The sequence below is a fragment of the Arachis hypogaea genome, chromosome 10 (assembly GCF_003086295.3).
Source record: "Arachis hypogaea cultivar Tifrunner chromosome 10, arahy.Tifrunner.gnm2.J5K5, whole genome shotgun sequence".
NCBI lineage: Eukaryota > Viridiplantae > Streptophyta > Magnoliopsida > Fabales > Fabaceae > Arachis > Arachis hypogaea.
Window position 1 is genome coordinate 102,977,327 of NC_092045.1, and position 9,772 is coordinate 102,987,098.

Sequence of the window (9,772 nt, forward strand, 5' to 3'; positions counted from 1 at the left end):
TACAGGGTTAGGAGTATTCCCTGATGCTTCAGGCATAGCATTGCCTATTCTGCATCTACCTCGCTCGCGTCCGCGTCCGCGAGTCGACATCTGGTCCCTATACACATCAAACAAGTGATATCAAGTTGATCAGTCCCAATATCGCAAGTCCAGTGCTTTGAGTCCCAAATGCATACTCATGATCGTTTATGCCACATATATCAGTTAGATATCCTAATAGTAGATAAATACATACATAAAGAATGCACAGAAGCACAATTAGTCCGTCCTCAGGCTCTGTAGGAATGAACTACTCTGATACCATAATGTAACACCCTACTACAGAGAATTTTATGCTTAAGTCGTAGAACAAAGGTAGTGTGGTGTTAGTTTTGTCATGTTTAAATTATGTGAGTTATTCACGCATAGGAATTAGGAAGCAACGGGAAAGAAAGATTGTAGGTAAGAAAGACAAATGCAATCATAAAAATCATCATGATATATTAGTAACATCCACTTGGTTTAGTAAGTATAACGTCTCTCTGAATCTTGTTTTTGTCTGTCCTCTCAATCAGGTTTAAGTTTTAGAGGAGGAGTAATAAGGGTCAAATACTTTTTTTGTCCCTAAGGTTTGAGGTCAAAATCAAAATTATTTTCGATTTTTTTTATTAAAATCATTTTCAGTATTACAAAACGTTATAAAATTATCTTTTTCTACCTCAATTTTAATTTTTTTACCAAATTACCCTTAACAACTAATAAAAAATATTAAAAAATAAAAACAAAAACCCCTCCACCCCAACCTCGAGATCTTTTTCCTCCCTTGATCTACGACCGCGCCGACATGGCCTTCGCGGCTTTGCCCACTACGGCCCTTCTGGCGCCAGATGCGTAAGCTCTGTGTCATGAAGAGCATCACTCAAAACACTAACCCTTACCATGATTACTGACTGATACATATTTTAACATAAATCTAGCATAACTAACAAAAATCAACGTGGTGCATCCCAAATTTAAAATAGAAAACATAAAGAGAAACAAAAAAAGACAGATTCCACCACATTCAATTGTTACAACTTACAAACTGTTTGACAAGAGTACAAGACAATATATAATCATGAAGTCACAAATTTCTTTCCATTTCTATCCTCATTTGCCATAGTGCAGAACACAACACTTAGCTCTTCAGCTACAAGCACCAAGAAGAGACGAAGTCGACAAAGTGGTCAGTTCCTTCATCTCCAACACCAAAAAACCCGTCAACATTGGTGAACTCGTTTTCAAAATGACTAAGAACACCATCTATCGCACCGCCTTCGGGTCCAATTCCAAAGAAGGTCAAGATGAGTTCATCCCGATCCTTCAGAAATTCTTGAAGCTGTTTGGAGCTTTCAACATCGCAGATTTTATCTCTTTCCTTGGTGGAATCAATCTTCAGGGCCTTAACAATAGGCTCGTCAAGGCTCGATGCCAACGGAGGAAAGATTGAGATTGGTGATGATAGAGAGGGAGAAGAAGGTGGACAAGGAGGCGGGGCAGAGATGATAGGTGGCAGAAATGGAGAGAAGAAGAACTAGGTTTTTTTGGGGGGAGGGTTCGAGGAGAGTAGGAGAAAGGGGATGGAGATAGAAGAGATATCGTGGGTGGGGGATGGGGTGTTTTTGTTTTTATTTTTTAAAATTATTTTTATTATTTATTAAAGGTAATTTGATAAAAAAATTAAAATTGAAGTAGAAAATGATGATTTATAACGTTTTGTAACGTTGAGGATGATTTTAATAAGAAAAAAATATCCAGGATGATTTTGATTTTGACCTCAGATCTTAGCGACGAAAAAAGTACTTAACCTTAATAATAATTAAGATTTTGCTAACATACGTAAGTGTAACACCCTACTACACAGAGTTTTACGCTTAAGTCGTAGAACGGAGGTAGTGTGGTGTTACGGACCACTACAAAGTAAAATATATACATATAATAGCGGAAAAGGATAATATACTAGGAGCCTTGAAAACCGGGTAGAACAAACTCGCAAAATGAAAAGTGCAACGCTCGAAGAATAGGATTACTTGCATGCTAAGAAACCTAATAGGAAATGATAAAGATAATCAAGAGAGTAAAGGAAAGCATAACTAGCCCCTGACTCAGCCTGCGAAGCCAAGGCTGGCCAGATAATATATATACATACATATACAGGTATCCCAAAATACTCAAAACTCAAAATAATGTCGTAGCTCTCCTTTAACCTTTATGAGGAACCAAAATAAACAAGCTTCTTGGAGAGCAAGCTAAGTACAGAGGTACATATATATACAATCATAAAACCCAAAATAACCCAGGGACTACTTCGCTTCAAGATCTAGACGCCTAGCGAGGAGTCTCTCGACCTGCATCTGAAAACAACAACGCAGTATAGGACGAGAATCGGAGGTTCTCATCATGGTAAAGGTGCCACACGTATAATAAATAAGGTCCTGGGAATGCCAGAGGCAATCCTAGAACTCTGTCATACAATTATAAAACTTAATTGCTAAACAGAAGCCATAAATAGGGGTAGATAATCTAAACCTGCCTAAACTCACTCAATTTTTAAACCTAACATAACATCAAACCATTTCACCCTTTCTTCCATCCCTCCGTCATCCATAATACAGCAGAGACAGGCAACCAAACAAGTTCACACACAAGTAGTGAGCAGATAGTGCAAGTAGCATGTATAACAGGTAGCAGGAGGTATATATTCAGTTAAGCAAACCCAGGAAATGCATAGTAATCAAAACAAACAAATACACATGATGCATGCCTGTCCTATGGCTGATGAAGCTCATCTGTCGGTTATCCAGCCAACCCGACAAGTCTGAAAACCTTAGACTGTCCTCCGTCGCGCATCCCCATGAGTCTATGCATAGGTTTCACATTCAATCATCATTCAAATCACTCAATGTGGGCCATCCATACCCGGGAATTTATACTTGCCCGGTCACCGTTACGACGTAGGGTCAACAGAGTATCGAGTTTCGACCTGGAACACGTGGTGGCAAGCCACGGTTCTTATCCAGAAAAACTCGTATCTCATATATCATTATTCATAAGCCATTTCATTTTCATAATCAATATACAATCATTTATCAAGCCAAGTCATTAAACTTCTTTTAATATTCTCATCTCCGTCATATAAGTCATCATTTACCGCTTCCCCCAAATTAGTTTATTTTCCTAGCTTCAACTAGCTACTGAACTTAGTACTATACCTTAAGTCTAAAAAGGAGAAAACAGAGGTTTAAAAGTGAAAATCTGATTTTATATGCAAAAAATCCAATTTTGCAGCAAACAGGGGCACGCGCACGCGGGTGCCGCTCGCATGCGTGGTGAGAATAGCACGTCACGCGTACGCGTGAGTCATGCGTACGCGTGATTATGCACATTGGCCTCTCATGCACAGGCATGGCTACTCGCGCATGCGTCGTCAAAATGCCACACCACGCGTACGCGTGGAGGGACGTTTTTCCAAAATTGGCACAATGCTCAGAAAGCTGCTACAAACCAGATTTTGTTATCCTGTAAGCACATTTTTTATACCAAACTTCCATCATCCATAACTTTCTCTACAAAATTCTGTTTTTTACAAAATTGATATCGTTGAAAAGCTTATAAAACCATCTTTCATTTGAAATAAACTACAATTCCATCCAAAATTTGAAGAGCAAGTTATAGACTTCCAAAGTTTACCAAAATTTACTTTTTACCAATTCATATCCAAACCTCATTTTCACCAAAGTCATGTTCCTTACCATGAAAACGTGCACCTCCATTATATAACAAGTTCCATTTTATTAATCCTATCCATTATCACATTAATTTTCATACCAATTCATAAAACCCATACATTATTCAAAGAATTCACCCATTCCAACCATAACTTTTATATTAAAATTCATTAGTCCATTACCTTCATTCATTAATACCATGTCATAATCCACCTTCAACTAATTAAACAAGCTATACCACCAAATTCAATTAACTCATATCAACATCATCATCAACCCAACATTAATAATTACAATCACACATATTCAACAATACCAACAACTCATACTCATAAATTCCAATACAAACTCAATCATAAATTTATCGTACATCATCACACAACTAATCATTTCATATATTTATCCATTTCAACTTAGCCTATGGTCTCCTACCCTAAGTTTTCACAAAACCTTATATGTTAAACACGTGAAACCTAAACCATACCTTAGCCGATCACTTTATTCAATCCAAGGCAGCCTCACAAGCTAGAATACAGCCCCCTAAGCTCAACGAAACCAGCCACAAATAAAGCTTCAATCACCAATAATCTTCCAAATACTCACTTTTCAATTCCAATGCATATATATGAACTTAATTCACACCTATTACATACATATATCCCAAATTCAGATTTTACCGAATGGATTCAAAATTAAATTAAAGTTTAGGGAAACCTTATCGCTCCCACACCCGTAGCAACTCAAACCCAGTAAGTTCACAAGCTAAATCGAACCTAGAACATCCAAATTAGCAAAATCTCACCATAGGGTTTCAATTTCAAGAATAAAAAGGGAATAGAGATTCTGAAATGAAAATGGAGTTTACCAGTAAAATTGATCCGATAAAAATATAGAGTTGGACGCGTGGCCGCGAACGGTGTGGCGATTGGAGCTCAAACGGGGAAGTTATGGTGGTTGGGGTGTTTGATGAGGGTTAGAGAGCTCTCTTCCTCCCCCAACCTGTTTGGCATGTTTGATGCAGAATGGGGAAGAAGAAGCTGCTGTTTCATTGTTCAGCTGGTTCGGCCCATCCGGTCTAATTTTCAGCCAAATTTTTTAAAATTGGTATCAAAACTTTCGTTTTGAAGAGCTCTATCCTATTTTAATATTAGTTTTGCATTTTTAATTTTTCTAATTAAAATTCAAATTATTGACTAATTATTTAGCAATTTCAGCGGGGTTTACATCTTAAATATATATATATATATTATATATATATTATATATATATATATATATATATATATATATATATATATATATATATATATGATAAGATTATAATAAAAAATGTTAAATATTTTTTAATAAATATAAAATAAATATTTTCAAATTTAAGTTTTTTATATTTTTAATAATAATTTTTTATTTGTAACTTTAATATATATCTATATTAAAACAAATTTAAATCTTTTATTAATAACAATTTAATAAATTTATCCTATCTTCTTAGAATACATGTTAGTTAAACTCTTACATTATTAGTTTTGGATAGAGCTTTAAAATCTTTTTTGCAAGAATTCAAAAGAAGTTCCTGGTTTTTCTTTGTTTTTTTTTTCTTTAGACACCTTTTTTAAGAATTTAATTTTGATGCACTATTAATATAAAATAGTTTTACACATGTATTTAATTATGTAACACCACATTATTAAAATAACAACTATTTTTATTGACCGCGTGAATGGACATTCAAAAAAACAAATATGATTGCACAACTGTATAAAACATTTTACACTGTGAGTATATCAAAATTAAACTCTTCTTTTAATCTTACAAATACAAAATAATGACCCATCATCTTTTGATTCTCTGATTCCAACTTCAAATTTTTGCATACTGGTTTTTGGATGAAAGCGGATCCATCTCTCCCATTATAATTAATTATTCTAATTCCTTTAATTTGATATTTCTTTTTTTTAATCAAATAAATTACTAGTATGCAATGTGCTGATGAGTGAAAATGTGTAAAGTTGTTCTTTTAATTTGTTATTGTCTAAAGAAGAAAGAAAAGGAAAAAGAACAAATGGAAAATAGGGGCTAAGAAACTGATTCCGAATGTCTGCGAAAAAAAAATTTCAAGCTCCTTTCAAGGCTAATAGCATAATTGGATATGTGTAGAGTTTAAGAAATAGAAAGAAATATGAAACCAAATGTGTGAGTAAATTAAGAATAAAAAAATATGATAAAGAAAGAAAAATAGTTAATGAGATATCAACAAATTTGACAAGTATTAAAATTATGTTATTAAGAGGATAACTAGGCTTAGTAATGGTGTCTCTCAATCATTTTGCTTAAGCACAAATGTTTAACTATTTATTTATTAAAAGTCAACAATTAATTCTTTTTTTTATTAAAGGTAGTAAATTTTATTCCTTAAAAATCAAAGAATACATTTGTTCACAAGTCAGGACACAAAATTGAAATGGGGTTCTCCCAACTGACGAAATGACAATAGCAAATATAAAAGCAAGTTTTTTAACAATAAAATACATGAGAATGGAAAAGTGGGCTTTCTTCAAGGTCTTGGAACCTTTTGAACTTCTTGAACCATCTTCTCTGACACCCTCCAGTATATGAATCTTTGGTGTAGTTGCTGCATCACCGGGAGGGGGCCATGGAGTGCTTTCCATAGGAAAACTGCAATTTTTCTAGGCACATGAAGATTCCATAAATGCACCCAAAGTTCTCTTTGGCGTGTCAGATTTTGATTCATCTCAACTGGTTCATGAAAAAATTGGTACGCTATTCTATAGCCAGATGCTACATCATAGTTCTTTGATTTATTCCATATCCACTGATTTGGTGATTTTGCTCATGGAGACTCTCTGTCAAATTAATGCTAAAAGGATAAGGGGTGGGAGCCAAAGATCCTGAAAAATCTAGACGTTTTAGCCATCACCGACACTCCAAAGAATACCTTTCTCCATAATTCTTCGTCCCTCCAAGGGAATCCCTCCAACACACTCGTCCATTTCCAGGATGATAATATTCCGACTTTTGGTTGCATTACAATACTATATCTGAAATACTTTTCTTTGAGGATTCTAGTTAATAATGAGTTAGAATGTTTGCGAATTCTCTGGAATTGCTGTCCAAACAATGCTGGATTTTATGTTCTTAAATCTTTAAACTCTAAGCCATTTTCTTTTTTTAATCTCGTCATTGTATTCTAGCTAATTCATACTATTTTCTTTTCATTATCTTTTTAATCTCACCAAAATTAAAATAATATGCTGTGAATTTCTAATAGCAAATTATTTGAGAATTTAAAGCATAACAAGGTATATATAGGGATCGTCTTACCTATAGCCTTCACCAAAATTTGCCTTCCTCTGTTGTTGACAGGAGACTTCTTTTCCATCCTTAAGTTTTAGATCTGACTTTCTCTTTGATTGCGCTAAATATGGCTTTTTTAGATCTGATAACAGTTGAGGATAAGCCAAAATATTTGTCTTGTGCTCCTATGTGAGTAATGTTCATTACTGAAGCAATCTCGATTCTGATGACATACTGCGGGATGTTATTGCCAAAAAAAATAACTGATTTATTCAAGTTAACTTTCTTCTCACTGGAACTTTCATAGTTCTTTAGCAAGTTTAGTATCCCTTCGTAATTTTCACCATTAGTTTTACAGAATACGATAGAATCATCCGTAAAAAAGTAGATAATTTATCTTAGAACACCTTTTAGATACTTGGATTCCTTGAATAAAACTGTTTTTCTACGTCTTGTGTAGCAAAAAGAAAAATCGTTCTACACAAATTAAGAATAGATATGGGGATAGAGGGTCACCTTATTGGATGCCTCTAGTTGGCATGAAGAAGCCATGGGCAGGGTTGTTCTTCCATAATAATTGAGTAACAAAATAGTTGAAACCAACTCACGAATCCAATTAATCTATCTAATGTCAAATCCAAGTTTCTCCATCATGAACCATAGAAACTTTCGTTCCACCCTATCATAAGCCTTGTTTTCATGTCCAGTTTGATTGCCATTTCATCATTACCAGGTCCTCTTTTATTGTTCTTGAGATAATGCATGTATTCATGTGCAACTAAGATATTATAAAAAATAAATCTTCTTTTAATGAAGGTACTTTGGTTCAAATTGATCATTTTATTCATCATGCTTCGCATTCTATGCACTAACACTTTAGAAATAATCTTGTAAACAACTGAAGATAAATTAATAGGTCTTATCTTGATCGCACCTGAAATTTTTAGAATGAGGCAAATGTGGATGTGATTAAAGCTTCTCAATATTTCACCTCCCGTAAAAACAAAAAACAAAAAACTGGGAACAACTCTGAAAATGTCCCTCACAACTAACTCCCAATAGTGTTGAAAGAACTTCACAATCATTCCATTATCACCCGATGCACTCTTTGGGTTGATACTGAAAGTGACTCTTTTCACTTCTTCTACAGTAACTGGTCGTTAGAGCTTTCGATTCATGTTAGTTGTCACATTTGACTCAAAGTATGTGAAGAGGTTTCCTAAGTCTCCATGACAAATGGAGGAAAAAGATATGTAAAATATGATTCTGTCACTGGACTAATTTCAACTCTTGAGCAAACGACTTCACCATTCTCCCTAATTAACCCCCAAATCTCGTTGCGGTTTGCTCTCGTCTTGAACTTTTGGTGGAAATTTTTGATGTTTTTGGTCTCCTTCTTTGAGCCACCGGACTTTAGATTTTTCTCGACAATACTTCTCTTCTTGGACGACCACTTTCTCCAATTTTTTCTCCAGCTCTCTAATTTCCAGCCCCAACCCTCTCAGCTTTCTTCAACAATTCTAATTCCTATTGCAATTCTTTTATAACTTTCTTTAAATTAGACTTACTAGAGTGCTGCCATTGAACCAAGCCGTGTCTACATGCCTTGTTTTTTTGGACTAGTATATACATTGTTGATATGCTAAAATTAATGCTCCAAGCTTCTTTAATGACTTCTCTAACTTCCTCGTTCTTGCACCATCTTACTTGAAATTTGAATCTTCTCTTTACCACATCAATTTGCGAAAAGTAGTTTAATAGAAGAGGTGCGTAATCTAATCCATTTTACTCTTATATAATTTTTTTTAATAAATTCTAAATCTTAATTTCTAACTTTATATTCTAAATTCTTCAACAAATAAAAGTTAACATAATTCTATTCAAAAAATTAATTTTTTATACTTTTTTTTCTAAATTTCTTTCTTTCTATAATCTACTTGCCCCTTTCTCACTGTACTCTAAATAAAATTAATTAATTAATTAATTGACTTAGGACAATGTTCGATAATTCTCTTTATAAATGTATTAATAAAATTATAAATAAATCAAAATGTCCAATAATTTAATTTCATTTAGTAGATTTTCCTATTTCTTTTCTTGCACTTGTTTTCTTGTTATTCATTTATTATACTTTATATTATATAAATATGTGAAAGAAAAACTTTCTCATATACAATAAGTTAGTTATTTCAATTCTAAAAGCTATTTAATTATATATATTTTTCATATTCCTTCTTTCAGATGAAATTGTTTTTTTTTTTTAATCATCATCAGTTTTCAATAATAATAATAATAATAATAATAATAATAATAATAATAATAATAAACATGAAGTTCTATATTTTGAGTTGAGCGTGGCATCCTATATTTCTTGAAAATATATTAATTTTTTGAGAGAAATTTCATCGACAATTGAAAATAATTATTTTCATTTTATTTTTTTCTTAAAAGATTCTCAGTGGCAAAAAAAAAATGTTAATTATTACTTAAAACTTAGAAGTAGTTTGTTTAAGTTTTTGCCACTTGTAATTAGTTAACGTCTAATTTTACCCATGTTAACATTGAATTTTATTTATCTATCTAATCTAATAAATAATATATATTATATTATATTTTTTTTTTTTGGTGACTATATTATATTATATATAGATATCACAATTCAACAGCTGAACGAATTCACCTACCATGCTGTAAAATTCCTCCTATATTCCT

General features: G+C 33.1%; 1 long non-coding RNA gene across 1 annotated transcript; it reads left to right on the plus strand.

Moving 5' to 3' along the window:
- Positions 1–6,276: 6,276 nt before the first annotated feature.
- LOC112716198 (uncharacterized) lies at positions 6,277–6,984 on the plus strand. Its single transcript, XR_003160205.3, has 2 exons — positions 6,277–6,521; positions 6,605–6,984. It is a non-coding gene; the product is annotated as an uncharacterized lncRNA (long non-coding RNA).
- Positions 6,985–9,772: the final 2,788 nt, after the last annotated feature.